General features: G+C 41.3%; 1 protein-coding gene across 1 annotated transcript in view; it reads right to left on the minus strand.

Annotated features, from left to right (window-relative positions):
* Positions 1 to 120: 120 nt before the first annotated feature.
* LOC115145816 (uncharacterized protein C4orf54-like) overlaps positions 121 to 16,658 on the minus strand; it is a 30,261-nt gene continuing 13,723 nt past the window's right edge. Inside the window, exon 2 of the mRNA XM_029687359.2 lies at positions 121 to 4,708. The gene's annotated coding sequence lies outside the window, so the exon portion shown is untranslated. The remainder of the gene's footprint in view (positions 4,709 to 16,658) is intronic.

Consider the following 16,658-nt stretch of genomic DNA (forward strand, 5'->3'; position numbering starts at 1 on the left):
AGATAGCTGTGATTCCCAATGTTTTGATCACTGTCAATATGTTATGGAAGTAACTTAGCATAGAAAATGGGCACAAGCAAGACAACCATGATGAGCAACATACGCAACAGACAATGTTAATTAGCTTGCAATTTGATTTATTCCAAACACTTGTAGGCTTTTGGGCCTACAGTGCATTTTTTTCACCTCAGTCGACTTGTCATATTTCATCACTGTTTCATCACTGTCACCTTGCAAGTGCAAACACGGCACTGCTTCATCTAACAAACAAACTCTGCATTGACCTCCCGGTCTCGTGCTCCTTCTTAGGCCGCCATCTTAAGTCCATAAAGCACAAAACGTATGCAACATATATATAATGTCTCTTTTGTACGACTGTCTTGCAGACTCCAAGGCTAATGTAGCCAATCAATCTTAATAGCGCCATTCTTTCTCTCTTGTTCGTTCACGTACATTTCTCCCATCTCAACATTACTTCCCCATCCATCTTTCAACATCTTTCAAAAAGCAAAGCATATACACTGAATGTTTCTTTCATTGGGCATCAGGGAACCCGAAAGCCGTTAGATTCATGGGCTTGGGGAGGGATATTGTGCTTAGGTGAAGTTGTAAACTGAGATTGCTTATTCAATTACTCATAATTTATGCTACAGTGTGACTGGGTAGCTCTTTACTAAATGATGTCATCACTTTGACTAAGCTTTATTAGTCCACATAATGATATCATACACTTAACATATATAATGTCAAATCATGACTGTTCATGTTAGTGACAAATTATAACTCAGTAAGTTCTGAAATTCTAACATCCACTAAGTTGAGCTACTGACAGGTTGTCATTTTTCAGAAATGGAAATACAATGAACAGACTTAAAGGTAATGACATGTTAATGACACTGTTACACATATTTCTGTTGTAGTCAGCTAGACAAGAACATCTAACATTTCAAAATGAAATACACATATTTACACAGTGCCTTAACAGCCGGAATTCAAAATGTATTCAATAAATAAAAAATTCTCACCCATCTACACACGGTACCACATAATGACAAAGTGAAAACATGTTTTCGAAATGTTTGCTAACTTATTGAAAATTAAATACAGAAATGTCTCATTCACATAAGTATTCACACCCCTGAGTAAATACTTTGTAGAAACCCTTTTGGCAGCGATTACAGCTGTGAGTCTTTCTATGTAAGTCTCTAAGAGCTTTCCACATCTGGATTGTGCAACATTTTCCCATTATTCTTACAAAAATTATTCAAGCTCTGTCAAATTGGTTGTTAAGCATTGCTAGACAACCATTTGGAGGTCTTTGCCATAGATTTTCAAGTAGATTTAAGTCAAAGCGTAACTCGGCCACTCAGGAACATTCACTGTCTTCTTGGTAAGCAACTCCAGTGTAGATATGGCTTTATGTTTTAGGTTATTGTCCTGCTGAAAGGTGAATTCATCTGCCAGTGTCTGGTGGAAAGCAGATCGAACCTCTAGGATTTTGCCTGTGCTTAGCTAAGTTCTGTTTCTTTTTTATCCTAAAAAACTCCCCAGTCCTTAACAATTACAAGCATACCCATAACATGATGCAGCCACCACTATGCTTGAAAATATGGAAAGTGGTTGTATTGGATTTGCCCCAAACATAACACTTTGTATTCAGGACAAAAAGGGCATTGCTTTGCCACATTTTTTGCAGTATTACTTTAGTGCCTTGTTGGAAAAGTTGTATTTTGTACTGGCTTCCTTCTTTTCACTCTTGTCAATTAGGTTAGTATTGTGGAGTGACTACAATGTTGTTTATCTGTCCTCAGTTTTCTCCTATCACAGCCATTCAACTCTGTAACTGTTTTAATGTCACCATTGGCTTCATGGTGAAATCCCTGAGCGGTTTCCTTCCTTAAACGCAACATAGTTACGAAGGAAGGATGCCTGTATCTTTGTAGTGACTTAGTGTATTGATACACCATCCAAAGTGTAATTAATAACTTCACCACGCTCAAAAGGATATTCAATGTCTGCTTTTTTTTTTTTTTTTTTACCCATCTACCAATAGGTGCCCTACTTTGAGAGGCATTGAAAAAACTCCATGGTCTGTGTTTGAAATTCACTGCTTGACTGAGGGACCTTACAGATAATTGTATGTGTGGGGTACAGAGAGGATGTAGTCATTCAAAAAATCATGTTAAACACTATTAGTGCACACAGAGTGAGCCATGTAATTGACAATAATAAAATAAAATAAATAACATTACTAAAAACATAATTCCACTTTGACATTATGGGCTATTGTGTGTGACACAAAACCTCAAATGAATCCATTTTAAATGCAGGCTGTAACACAGCAAACATTTAGGAAAAGTCCATACTTTCTGAAGACACTGTAAGTAGTGTGAATGTACTGTTCAGTAGAATGTGCTACTTTGTGTCAGGATTAAATTAGACTTCAATTCTACTATTCAATAATTCATCAGGATTAATGCGTAACAAATTTCCTTTTGAAGGACAAGAAACATCATCAACCAATCTTCAACTGTTACAGTATGCACTGCTTTTGGTTGGTGAATAAAATCATTTATCTAGCTTGCCAAGTGCACTAATGTGCCCAACAGCAATTACACACCCTTAAGAAGGAAATTCAGTTTACATACCACAGTATATGAACCATTTCATAAAAACCAACAACACAAGAAATGATATGTAAAATAAAAATACAAATAAATTGTCTTCTCTGGTTTGACATTTTGAAAGTTATCATGTTTGACGTTTGAATCCAAATGTTTGCATGATAAAGGTGAAATACCGTTAGTCATTTTAATCCACCCTTTTGTAACAGGTGAACATTTATTAAATGTTATAGATCCATGGCCCAGTGGGTTGTACTGTGACTATACTTTCTTCCACAGTGGAATCAACTCACAGGGTACTTTTTTATACAGTACTTCGTCACAGACAGAAAACTCAAATATATTTGTTCAGGTTCAAAGACTGACCAGCAGCTGAAAATACCTTTAATGCATTTTCTAATGTGTAAAACAAGAAAAACAGCAACCTACAATATGCATATTCAAACATGGAACTTAAAAACTAAAATAAAAACTAAAGAAAGCACCATTGCTCTAAGCGTGAGTGTCTATTGTTGCACTGCAAAATTGTTCAAAAGGAAAGAAAGAGATTAGTATATTTTTTAAATTTGGAGTCAATTTCATGTTAGCTCATTCATCCCTGAGTGTGAGCTGAAATTGTATTAATAAATGTGAAAGTCCACATACCAATTTGTTTTAATAATGAGCCATTTTCAATGAATTCATTTGATTTCAAATCATAACTTGAAATGACTGAATTCAAATTTGAATTCACCCCAACCCTGGTCCTGATTTGAATATGAATATAAGCATTTTTTACAATTGGTATTCAGAATGGGCATGAATTAGCAGTATCCACTATTTTTTAAACAATTGCCATTTAAGAAAAGGATCAAAGGGAAAGATAAATTCCTTTCCCGTTCCTGTTCCTGTTTACAAGTAGGTAACCACCCAAAACATTGTGAAATCTTAAATAAAAAAATGCTTATGTATGAATGAATGATCGACTGATGCATTTCTAATTTATCTGAGTTATTCTGTAACACGCTAGCTTGTTGTCTGTTCACATAATGCATAATACCTCACAATTACTAAACACATACAGTACATACACACACTAACCCTAACCCATGTCATTCTCCTTTTACACGTGAGTGTAAAGTTAGCCAAAACCTATAGAGGAGGTTATCCCATAAAATGTCTCAACTTTATCTGTAAGGTCCCACCCTAAGCCTACAGTAAAGCTACTTGGGAAACATTTGCCCCAAATATACTATATAGCCAACCTCTGACTCTAAACAACCACTAAATATGTGGCAGGTCCCAGGGCTCCAGCTTTTCTCAGCAACACACTTAGTGTGTTTCTCTTAAGTCTTTCATCATAGTATTTGCACACAAGGAGAGTGCCATACGAATGTCATATAAAAGCACATCAAATCATACAATCCAATAACTGTGTGGCTATTAGCTGCAAAAGGAGGAAACAAAGGGTGCGGCTAGAAGTGTGATCTTGTTACTACTTCTCCAGGTCACCAAAGAGCCAAGAAAAAAGGAAACGCCTCAGTTTAGAGAATAAAAAAAATCCCTCAAAAATAATTCCTGAATTGGATTTTCAATTTATATGATGCATTGAATTAGAATGAACCCCCCTGCAAATGCAAATGTTTTCCAATGTATGGTGTAATAGGGTCTATTGTACGTCTACTGATTAAATATTTTTGTTGGGACAATCACACTCGCGCACGCACACACGCACGTGTGTAACTTTTATAGAATCTTAATTGGAAAACATGATTTCCTTTTTGAACCACAATATTGCAGTGCCTGAATCCAATTGCGTTTGAACAAAAGGAATGTTCTGTCATCTAAATACAGATCTGAAAGCAGTTATACAAAGCCAGTAGCTACCTTAACAAACAAGTATTAGGCATGAAGCATAGCTTTACAGATACAGACGTGCTGCAAAGACCACCGGTTGGATTGGGGGGCGGTGATGGTGGCAGGTGGTTGGGCTTGGAAACACGGTGGGTTCAGGTGGAATTTGGTGGACTGGGTGCGAAGAAGGGTGTGAGAAGATTACCATGAAACATCTACTTATCACAGGACAGGCTCCTCAAGAAGCACTCCTGTGTAGAAAAACAACAAAGGATGGTGGTCAAGGACACATGCAATCAAACTTCATCATGATCAAGGGTTCATTTGAAAAGGCTTGCATTTGTTTTTATTTTCTTGGCGAACCTCACACCCAATATTTTGACCACATCCACTTTTGCAACAATGGTGCAGTAAATTAAACACTCACATGAACTATTATACCTGTGTGATACTAATTACTCAATAAATTGTGTTCAGAGGCTAATTCAGTGGCCTTGTGTTTAGAGTGTCTTCCCTGACATTGGAAGGTTGGGGGTTCAATCCCGGTGAGTCATAGCAAAGACTCTAAAAATGGGACCCGATGCTTGGCACTCGGCATTAAGTAGATGGATTGGTGGTGAGGCCCGGTGATATACTGGCATCCTGTCCAGGTGTACATCAAGCTACCTCATGCTACAGAAACAGGAGATAGGCTCCTGTCCTATGGGCTTTTCTGGCATGGACAAGGTTCATTATTTAATTGTATTGATAAAGAGACAGGACACCACTATGTTAGCTTTAGGGATGCCCTTTATGAAGATAAAACTGGATATGTAACACAGAGCATTGTGCATGCTGTAGTACAGTGGTTCCCAACCAGGGGTACTAGGACCCCTGGGGGTATTTGACCTAACCACAGGGGGTACTTGAGAAGACTCAGGAGACCATAGGCCTACTGGTAAAATGCACAAGAGGGGGTACTTCTAGGGTACTCCCGGCAGAGCAAAATTAAGTTGGTGGTACAGTAACCGAAAAAGGTTGGGATCCTCTGCTGTAGTACATCATGCTACAGCAATAACATCGTACTAGCATGCTGTTATTTAAGTGATAATGCCCTCGTAGCCAGTGTTTGGAGGATATATTGACACAGGTGTTGTTAGGCCCGAGACAAAGTCTTTGTGGGAATTATCACTTTTAAACAACAGGTTACCAACATATTCAAAACATTTATTTACATATTTTCATTTTAAAAGTTATTTTGATTAATTTAATTCATACTATTTCATCCTTCCACAAGATATTATGCCGACACATATCTAGGGTTGATTCCCAAGCGGGCTGGTCGTTTTTCTATCAGTTCGGTTGCCGGAGACACGACCCTACATTAAGTCTTTTTGTTCTGTAACTATAGACACGACCCAGTCGTTCGTTCTAAACGTTCTATTGCCATTCTGGCTGGCAACGTTCTTATTCCTTGCTTGCTAGCTAGGCAACTACAGCTGACTTACAGTTATGCCAAACAGTGTGGCCAGAATAACAACAAGGTAGCTGCATTTGCATTTGTTTAAGCTGTTTTCTAGTGACATTTGTTTGGATACATCCATAATGATGCACGATTTCACCTGACATAAAAAAATGCTCTCTCGTCAGGACACTGTTCAGAGGAGCTAGCCAACAACACAGCAAGCACAATCACTTCGGTTCGCTGAAAAGACGAAAAGACTGCAAACTAGCTACACTTCATTTCGTTTGACCTGTTTTCTATTGACTGTTCTTTGTATATATCCATAAAAATGATACTGATTCATGATTTCGACTGGCTGAGAAAAGCTGCCTGCCTGTCTGTCTCGTCACGACACCCGACAAGTTCATTACTATGGGACAGCTGGAGATCGAATTTGAATTTTTATATAATGTTGCAAATGTCAGAGAGACAGACAGCAAGTTTTATACAAATTTGTTCTTAACTGACTTGCCTAGTTAAATAAAGGTTAAATAAAAAATAAAAGATGGAAGAGGCATTTTAACGTCAGATTTAGCTGGTGGTAACTTGTGGAATAGACACTGGTTGGAATGTGGTTTTAACCAATCAGCATTCAGGATTAGACCCACCCACCCATATGAAAGTTATTTAGTAGTTGCCTCCTGATAGCAAGTTCAGCAACTTTTGTCATTCATTATCAATAGCCATTTAACTTCATGACCATGCAATTACAAAGCAACTACTATATTAACTTATAATATAAGATAACACAACGTTATTACTTGAGTAATTACATCGTTATTAAATAGGTCTAACATTTCATATAAAGTGTTAACCTTTAATTCACAGCACCATCATTGCGAAAGTGGACATGGTCAAAATATTGGGTGTGAGGTTCAGTGTGGTGTTATTATACAGGAATAAGAGCAACTTAATGTAAAGTGGGACCCTTAAAAGATAGAGTGAAACGTAGTAAAAGTATGTAACCCCTTTACGTAAGAGCTGGAGGTCAGCCTCCACCTCCTCCACTTTTAGGAGAGAGGGGCGACCTATAAAAAGTTGAACCTGCTGCAGCCTCGCTCACCAATCTACCCCCCCCCCCTCCAGCATCTGATCTCTCCCAGCAGCTGTCCCCTCCTGCATCAGCACAACAAATACTTTACATTGCCTGACCTTTTCTCTCCCGTCGCTATCCCAGCCGTGCCCAATGCTACCACTCAACCCCATCTGACTCCCTAGCCATTGACCCAGCTGACATGTATCCCTCATGCAATCGTCCCAGTACACCGACACGTGTGTGTGTGTGTGTGTGTGTGTGTGTGTGTGTGTGTGTGTGAGAAAGAGAGGATGAGGACAGAAGGGGTAGGGGAGGGTGCGTAGGGTTGAATAATTGATTTTGAGTTTCAATATATCCACAAACGTCAATACACAAAGGACAGTGCCAATGGACATCTCCCTTCACATATATGATACATTTAGTATTGAGGAACCCAAATTTGAGTATATTTCCCCCACGAAAATGTCATTAAGTTAAATGTAGATGGAAGTGATAAAATTGTGTGAAATACATTTTCAACATTTAAGCTGTATTTTGTCACAATAACCAGGTTTCCAATCCAACCTTTTTATGCACGTAAAGTACATGCCGGATTTAAAAAATGTATGACAGGCCTGATGGAAACAGAAAATTTGTCATAAACTTTCCAAATGTCGACAAAACAAAATACGCTAGATAAGGTGGGATCTTTTTGTGTCTGTAAAATTAATTATGAAAACGCTCAAATATTGATATAATAACCATCATATCAAAGTAAACTTGGAGTCACACGATGACATGTTGTGTGGTCCTCCGACTACGACTCAGGTAATGTTTTATGGCTACAGATGAAATAAATGATGATGAACTTCACAGGGTGGTGAAAGTGCAAGGTGATGATCTTGATGCTCCTTTCCAATAAATATTGAGGATCTTATTCGACAAGTTCTCTGCTGCCAATGACTGGAACGAATTGCAAAAATCACTGAAGCTGGAGACTTACAGTGCCTTGCGAAAGTATTCGGCCCCCTTGAACTTTGCAACCTTTTGCCACATTTCAGGCTTCAAACATAAAGATATAAAACTGTATTTTTTTGTGAAGAATCAACAACAAGTGGGACACAATCATGAAGTGGAACGACATTTGTTGGATATTTCAAACTTTTTTAACAAATCAAAAACTGAAAAATTTGCGTGCAAAATTATTCAGCCCCTTTACTTTCAGTGCAGCAAACTCTCTCCAGAAGTTCAGTGAGGATCTCTGAATGATCCAATGTTGACCTAAATGACTAATGATGATAAATACAATCCACCTGTGTGTAATCAAGTCTCCTTATAAATGCACCTGCACTGTGATAGTCTCAGAGGTCCGTTAAAAGCGCAGACCGCATCATGAAGAACAAGGAACACACCAGGCAGGTCCGAGATACTGTTGTGAAGAAGTTTAAAGCCGGATTTGGATACAAAAAGATTTCCCAAGCTTTCAACATCCCAAGGAGCACTGTGCAAGCGATAATATTGAAATGAAAGGAGTATCAGACCACTGCAAATCTACCAAGACCTGGCCGTCCCTCTAAACTTTCAGCTCATACAAGGAGAAGACTGATCAGAGATGCAGCCAAGAGGCCCATGATCACTCTGGATGAACTGCAGAGATCTTCAGCTGAGGTGGGAGACTCTGTCCATAGGACAACAATCAGTCGTATATTGCACAAATCTGGCCTTTATGGAAGAGTGGCAAGAAGAAAGCCATTTCTTAAAGATATCCATAAAAAGTGTTGTTTAAAGTTTGCCACAAGCCACCTGGGAGACACACCAAACACGTGGAAGAAGGTGCTCTGGTCAGATGAAACCAAAATTGAACTTTTTGGCAACAATGCAAAACGTTATGTTTGGCGTAAAAGCAACACAGCTCATCACCCTGAACACACCATCCCCACTGTCAAACATGGTGGTGGGAGCATCATGGTTTGGGCCTGCTTTTCTTCAGCAGGGACAGGGAAGATGGTTCAAATTGATGGGAAGATGGATGGAGCCAAATACAGGACCATTCTGGAAGAAAACCTGATGGAGTCTGCAAAAGACCTGAGACTGGGACGGAGATTTGTCTTCCAACAAGACAATGATCCAAAACATAAAGCAAAATCTACAATGGAATGGTTCAAAAATAAACATATCCAGGTGTTAGAATGGCCAAGTCAAAGTCCAGACCTGAATCCAATCGAGAATCTGTGGAAAGAACTGAAAACTGCTGTTCACAAATGCTCTCCATCCAACCTCACTGAGCTCGAGCTGTTTTGCAAGGAGGAATGGGATAAAATTTCAGTCTCTCGATGTGCAAAACTGATAGAGACATACCCCAAGCGACTTACAGCTGTAATCGCAGCAAAAGGTGGCGCTACAAAGTATTAACTTAAGGGGGCTGAATAATTTTGCACGCCCAATTTTTCAGTTTTTGATTTGTTAAAAAAGTTTGAAATATCCAATAAATGTCTTTCCACTTCATGATTGTGTCCCACTTGTTGTTGATTCTTCACAAAAAAATACAGATTTATATCTTTATGATTGAAGCCTGAAATGTGGCAAAAGATCGCAAAGTTCAAGTGGGCCGAATACTTTCGCAAGGCACTGTATATCTCCCTCTCTACCTTTAAGCATCTGCTGTCAGAGCAGCTTACCGATCTCTGTACCTGTACACAGCCAATCTGTAAATAGCACACCCAACTACCTCATCCCCATATTGTTATTTATCTTCTTAGTCTTTTGTATCTCTACTTGCACATCATCATCTGCACATCTATCACTCCAGTGTTAATGCTAAATTGTAATTATTTCGCCTCTATGGCCTATTTATTGCCTTACCTCCCTAATCTTCTACATTTGCACACACTGTACATACATTTTTCTATTGTGTTATTGACTGTACGTTTGTTTATGTGTAACTCTGTGTTGTTGTTTTTGTCGCAATGCTTTGCTTTATCTTGGCCAGGTCGGAGTTGTAAATGAGAACTTGTTCTCAACTGGCCTACCTGGTTAAATAATGGTGAAATAGAATAAAATGTTTTAAAAAATCTGGTGACATGATGATTGATGCTTGGCTGCTGTTTGACAAATGAAAATAATCTCACTCTTTTCATTACAGACAGAATTTCAAAACGCTTGTTAAGCAAAATAAACGAGCAATTTAAAAAGAAATATACAACAGTAGCTAGATCAAGTCTGTTTGAGTGCTTCTTGAAGCCTTCAGAAGATGGACAGCCGCAGTCATTACATTTACATTTACATTTAAGTCATTTAGCAGATGCTCTTATCCAGAGCGACTTACAAATTGGTGCGTTCACCTTAAGACATCCAGTGGAACAGCCACTTTACAATAGTGCATCTAAATCTTTTAAGGGGGGGTGAGAAGGATTACTTTATCCTATCCTAGGTATTCCTGAAAGAGGTGGGGTTTCAGGTGTCTCCGGAAGGTGGTGATTGACTCCGCTGTCCTGGCGTCGTGAGGGAGTTTGTTCCACCATTGGGGGGCCAGAGCAGCGAACAGTTTTGACTGGGCTGCGCAGGAACTGTACTTCCTCAGTGGTAGGGAGGCAAAAATAAAGAGCAGGCCAGAGGTGGATGAACGCAGTGCCCTTGTTTGGGTGTAGGGCCTGATCAGAGCCTGGAGGTACTGAGGTGCCGTTCCCCTCACAGCTCCGTAGGCAAGCACCATGGTCTTGTAGCGGATGCGAGCTTCAACTGGAAGCCAGTGGAGAGAGCGGAGGAGCGGGGTGACGTGAGAGAACTTGGGAAGGTTGAACACCAGACGGGCTGCGGCATTCTGGATGAGTTGTAGGGGTTTAATGGCACAGGCAGGGAGCCCAGCCAACAGCGAGTTGCAGTAATTCAGACGGGAGATGACAAGTGCCTGGATTAGGACCTGCGCTGCTTCCTGTGTGAGGCAGGTCGGGTGAGCTTTCCACGCCAACAGCAATGGTTACCGAGCAGTTCCAACCTGCCAAGAAAATCGTACTCTGCGGATGTTGTAGAGCATGAACCTACAAGAACGGGCCACCGCCTTGATGTTAGTTGAGAACGACAGGGTGTTGTCCAGGATCACGCCAAGGTTCTTAGCGCTCTGGGAGGAGGACACAATGGAGTTGTCAACCGTGATGGCGAGATCATGGAATGGGCAGTCCTTCCCGGGAGGAAGAGCAGCTCCGTCTTGCCGAGGTTCAGCTTGAGGTGGTGATCCGTCATCCACACTGATATGTCTGCCAGACATGCAGAGATGCGATTCGCCACCTGGTCATCAGAAGGGGGAAAGGAGAAGATTAATTGTGTGTCGTCTGCATAGCAATGATAGGAGAGACCATGTGAGGTTATGACAGAGCCAAGTGACTTGGTGTATAGCGAGAATAGGAGAGGGCCTAGAACAGAGCCCTGGGGGACGCCAGTGGTGAGAGCGCGTGGTGAGGAGACAGATTCTCGCCACGCCACCTGGTAGGAGCGACCTGTGAGGTAGGACGCAATCCAAGCGTGGGCCGCGCCGGAGATGCCCAACTCGGAGAGGGTGGAGAGGAGGATCTGATGGTTCACAGTATCGAAGGCAGCCGATAGGTCTAGAAGGATGAGAGCAGAGGAGAGAGAGTTAGCTTTAGCAGTGCGGAGGGCCTCCGTGATACAGAGAAGAGCAGTCTCAGTTGAATGACTAGTCTTGAAACCTGACTGATTTGGATCAAGAAGGTCATTCTGAGAGAGATAGCGGGAGAGCTGGCCAAGGACGGCACGTTCAAGAGTTTTGGAGAGAAAAGAAAGAAGGGATACTGGTCTGTAGTTGTTGACATCGGAGGGATCGAGTGTAGGTTTTTTCAGAAGGGGTGCAACTCTCGCTCTCTTGAAGACAGAAGGGACGTAGCCAGCGGTCAGGGATGAGTTGATGAGCGAGGTGAGGTAAGGGAGAAGGTCTCCGGAAATGGTCTGGAGAAGAGAGGAGGGAATAGGGTCAAGCGGGCAGGTTGTTGGGCGGCCGGCCGTCACAAGACGCGAGATTTCATCTGGAGAGAGAGGGGAGAAAGAGGTCAGAGCACAGGGTAGGGCAGTGTGAGCAGAACCAGCGGTGTCGTTTGACTTAGCAAACGAGGATCGGATGTCGTCGACCTTCTTTTCAAAATGGTTGACGAAGTCATCTGCAGAGAGGGAGGAGGGGGGGGGGAGGAGGATTCAGGAGGGAGGAGAAGGTCATGAGAGGATCTGATGATCTGATAGTCAGCGGGGGGGGGGGGGGGATGGTGGCAGGGCGTCTCAGCCTTTTTGCAGCTCTTTACTTTACTTTACTACTGGGACTCTGTGATGAGCTCCTCACAGAGTACAGCCCACTCCTTACTTCAGAAGTACCCCCTAAGCAATGAAAAAGCTGGATCCCTGTCAACTCTGCATGCATAGCCTCCTCTTGGGTCACCATTGTTGAAAAACAACCCAAAGGTGTTGTAATGGAACATACACCCGCGAGCTAGCATTAGCTAGCTTATTGGCCTTGCTGATTTTCATCAAGACACAGGCAGGATTCCAATTCATGATATCAAGACTTGATCTGCATGCTTTTAGCTGTTGAAAAATGAAGTTTGTAAAAAGTATTTACATAAAAACAATTAAATATGTACAACATTTACATGAGCTCTTTGCCTAGGCTGCCACTAGGCGCCATGGCAATTATAGAACTCTGATGTTATACAGTTCATTTGGGCAAGGCATGTGGCTGGATTCTGTAAATAACATAAGACCACTTTCGACAAACATTGGAGTGAACTGTGACTTTCATTAATGGATTGTATGTGGACATACAGTGTGTTCCAAAATGATTGACACAATTGATAAAGATGACTTTATAAAATAAATCATTCAAACGAAATGTTATTTGTGCCAAATACAACTGGTGTAGACTTTACCGTTAAATTGCCAGATCGCAATTTCAAGATCGATAGATCGAATCCCCGAGCTGAAAAGGTACAAATCTGTCATTCTTCCCCTGAACAAGGCAGTTAACCCACTGTTCTTAGGCCGTGTATTGAAAATAAGAATTTGTTCTTAACGGACTTGCCTAGTTAAAGGTTTAAAAAAAGAAGAAGCTTTCTTACGAGCCCTCAGTGATGCACAGTTTAAAAATAATTATTAAATTAGTATTTTAATTCAAACACGAGGAATAACAGTAAAATACTTTAGAATGGAGCTAAAAACAGGGAGTACCAGTACCAGATCAATGTGCAGAGGTACGAGGTATTTGAGGTAGATACGTACATGAAGGCAGGGTAAAGTGACTCAGGATAGATAATAATAAGAATAAAATAAAGAACAGAGTAGCAGCAGCAAATGATGACTTTAAAAGTGTGTGTGTAATGTGTATGTATGTGTGTTTGTGTTGTGTTATGTGTGTGTGCGTAGTCTATTTGAATGTGTGTTGGCTTTAAGTGGGTGTGTCAAAATAGTGAGTGTGCGTAGGGTCAGTGCAAGATATTTTATTTTATTTCACCTTTATTTAACCAGGTAGGCTAGTTGAGAACAAGTTCTCATTTGCAACTGCGACCTGGCCAAGATAAAGCGTAGCAATTCGACACATACAACAACACAGAGTTACACATGGAATAAACAAAACATACAGTCAATAATACAGTAGAACAAAAGAAAACAAAAAGTCTATATACAGTGAGTGATTAGGTAATTAGGTAAGTTAAGGAAATAAATAGGCCATGGTGGCGAAGTAATTACAATATAACAATTAAACACTGGAATGGTAGATCGGCAGAAGATGAATGTGCAGGTAGAGATACTGGGGTGCAAAATAAATAAATAAATACCAGTATGGGGATGAGGTAGGTAGATAGATGTGCTGTTTACAGATAGGCTAAGTACAGGTGCAGTGATCTGTAAAATGCTCTGACAGCTGGTGCTTAAAGCTAGTGAGGGAGATATGAGTTTCCAGCTTCAGAGATTTTTGCAATTCGTTCCAGTCATGGGCAGCAGAGAACTGGAAGGAAAGACGACCAAAGGAGGAATTGGCTTTGGGGGTGACCAGTGAGATATACCTGCTGGAGCGCGTGCTACAAGTGGGTGCTGCTATGGTGACCAGTGAGCTGAGATAAGGCGGGGCTTTACCTAGCAGAGACTTGTAGATAACCTGTAGCCAGTGGGTTTGGCGACGAGTATGAAGCGAGGGCCAACCAACGAGAGCGTACAGGTCGCAATGGTGGGTAGTGTATGGGGCTTTGGTGACAAAACGGATGGCACTGTGATAGACTGCATCCAGTTTGTTGAGTAGAGTGTTGGAGGCTATTTTATAGATGACATCACCGAAGTCGAGGATCGGTAGGATGGTCAGTTTTACGAGGGTATGTTTGGCAACATGAGTGAAGGATGCTTTGTTGCGATATAGGAAGCCAATTCTAGATTTAATTTTGGATTGGAGATGCTTAATGTGAGTCTGGAAGGAGAGTTTGCAGTCTAACCAGACACCCATGTATTTGTAGTTGTCCACGTATTCTAAGTCGGGGCCGTCCAAAGTAGTGATGCTGGATGGGCGAGCAGGTGCGGGCAGCGGTCGATTGAAAAGCATGCATTTAGTTTTACTTGGACAAGGCATATTGATATTAGAGAGAGGCATGCGTAGCCAAGTGAACATATGGATCCAGTGAGTGGTTGGGCTGGCTGGGGACACGGCGATTCAGACAGTTAGCAGGCTAACAAGCTAACAGTTAGTAGGCCGGCGCTAAACAAGCTAGCAGCTAGTAGACCAGGGCAAGCTAGCAGTTAGAAGGTCGGGTTAGCAAGCAAGCAGTTAGCATGGGATAGCAGGTAGTAGACCAGGGCAAGCTAGCAGTTAACAGACCGGGTTAGCAAGCAGGCAGTTTGCAAGAGTTAGCAGTTAGCAGACCGGGCAGGCAAGCTAGCAGTTAGCAGACCGGGTTAGCAAGCAAGCAGTTAGCAAGGACTAGCAGTTAGCTAGTCAGTGGAGATAGAGTCAGTGGAGATAGTTTGGGTACCATTCATTGACTATTCTTTGACTATTTAGCAATCTGGCTATTCATATACTTATTATTAAATAAATACTATTCAGATACTGAGCTATAAAGTTTGCTTAAAATATTTGGGAAATTATATTATTTTATACTAAAAAAATTGCTCAGATTAACAAGTACATTTTCTCAAAAAGGTAGGAGTCAAAATGATTGACACCCCTGTTTTCAATACCTTTTCAGGATAACCGCACTGAAAATGTGTTTTAGCCGGAACTACAGACGGCTATATCGGTCCGCTAATACAGGACTAGTGTGAGAAACTGTTTTTTTTTTATTAAAAAATATATAACATTAAAAAAAAAGATTAGGGGGTGCTGCAGTATCCTCAGAACTTGTACTTCCTGTGGCATAGGGTTATTGTATTGCTGGAAGATCCACTTGCGGCCAAGTTTCAGCCTCCTGGCAGAGGCAACCAGGTTTTTGGCTAAAATGTCCTGGTACTGGGTAAAGTGCATGATGCCATTGACCTTAACAAGTGCCCCAGAACTAGTGGAAGCAAAATATCCCCATAACATCAAAGAACCACCACCATATTTTACAGTAGGAATGGGTTCTTTTCTGCTCATGCATTCTCATTTTGATGCCAAACCCATCACTGGGATGCATGGCCAAAGATATTTATTTCCTTCTCATCAAACAAATGTAAACACCTGGGGCCTCATTTATCAAAGGTGTGTGCTTACAAAAAAATACTCAAATTCAAATTAAATCAAATAAAATTGTATCAAATTGTATTAGTCACATGCACTGAATACAACAGACCTTACAGTGAAATTCTTACTTACAAGCCCATAACCAACAATGCAGTTTAAAAAATATGAATAAGAATAAGAAATAAAAGGAACAAGAAATTAAAGAGCAGCAGTAAAATAACAATAGCGAGACTATATACAAGGGGTACCGGTACAGAGTCAATGTGTGGGGGCACCGGTTAGTCGAGGTAATTGAGGTAATATGTACATGTAGGTAGAGTTATTAAAGTGACTATGCATAGGTAATAACAGAGAGTAGCAGTGGCGTAAAAGAGGGGGTGGGGCAATGCAAATAGTCTGGGTAGCCATTTGATTAGATGTTCAGGAGTCTTGGGGGTAGAAGCTGTTTAGAAGCCTCTTGGACCTAGACTTGGCACTCCGATACCGCTTGCCGTGCGGTAGCAGAGAGAACAGTCTATGACTAGGGTGGCTGGAGTCTGACAATTTTTAGGGCCTTCCTCTGACACCGCCTGGTATAGAAGTCCTGGATGGCAGGAAGCTTGGACCCAGTGATGTACCCGGCCGTACGCATTACCCTCTGTAGTGCCTTGCGGTCGGAGGTTGAGCAGTTGCCTTACCAGGCAGAGATGCAACCAGTCAGGATGCTCTCGATGGTGCAGCTGTAGAACCTTTGAGGATCTGAGGACTCATGCCAAATCTTTTCAGTCTCCTGAGGGGGAATAGGTTTTGTCGTGCCCTCTTCACGACTGTCTTGGTGTACTTGGACCTTGCGTGCGCCTAGTATTCCCGCAAAATGTAATATGGCTCCGATTTATCAATGAAAACATGGGTATATGTTGCGTGCGACAGTTTGATACATCCCAATGGAAAAAGGCTCAGTGTCATTAACCTCACAAGGTGAGGTATTGAAAGGTATTGAAAACAGGGGTGTCAATCATT

This window comes from Oncorhynchus nerka, linkage group LG18, assembly GCF_034236695.1.
Source record: "Oncorhynchus nerka isolate Pitt River linkage group LG18, Oner_Uvic_2.0, whole genome shotgun sequence".
Lineage (NCBI taxonomy): Eukaryota > Metazoa > Chordata > Actinopteri > Salmoniformes > Salmonidae > Oncorhynchus > Oncorhynchus nerka.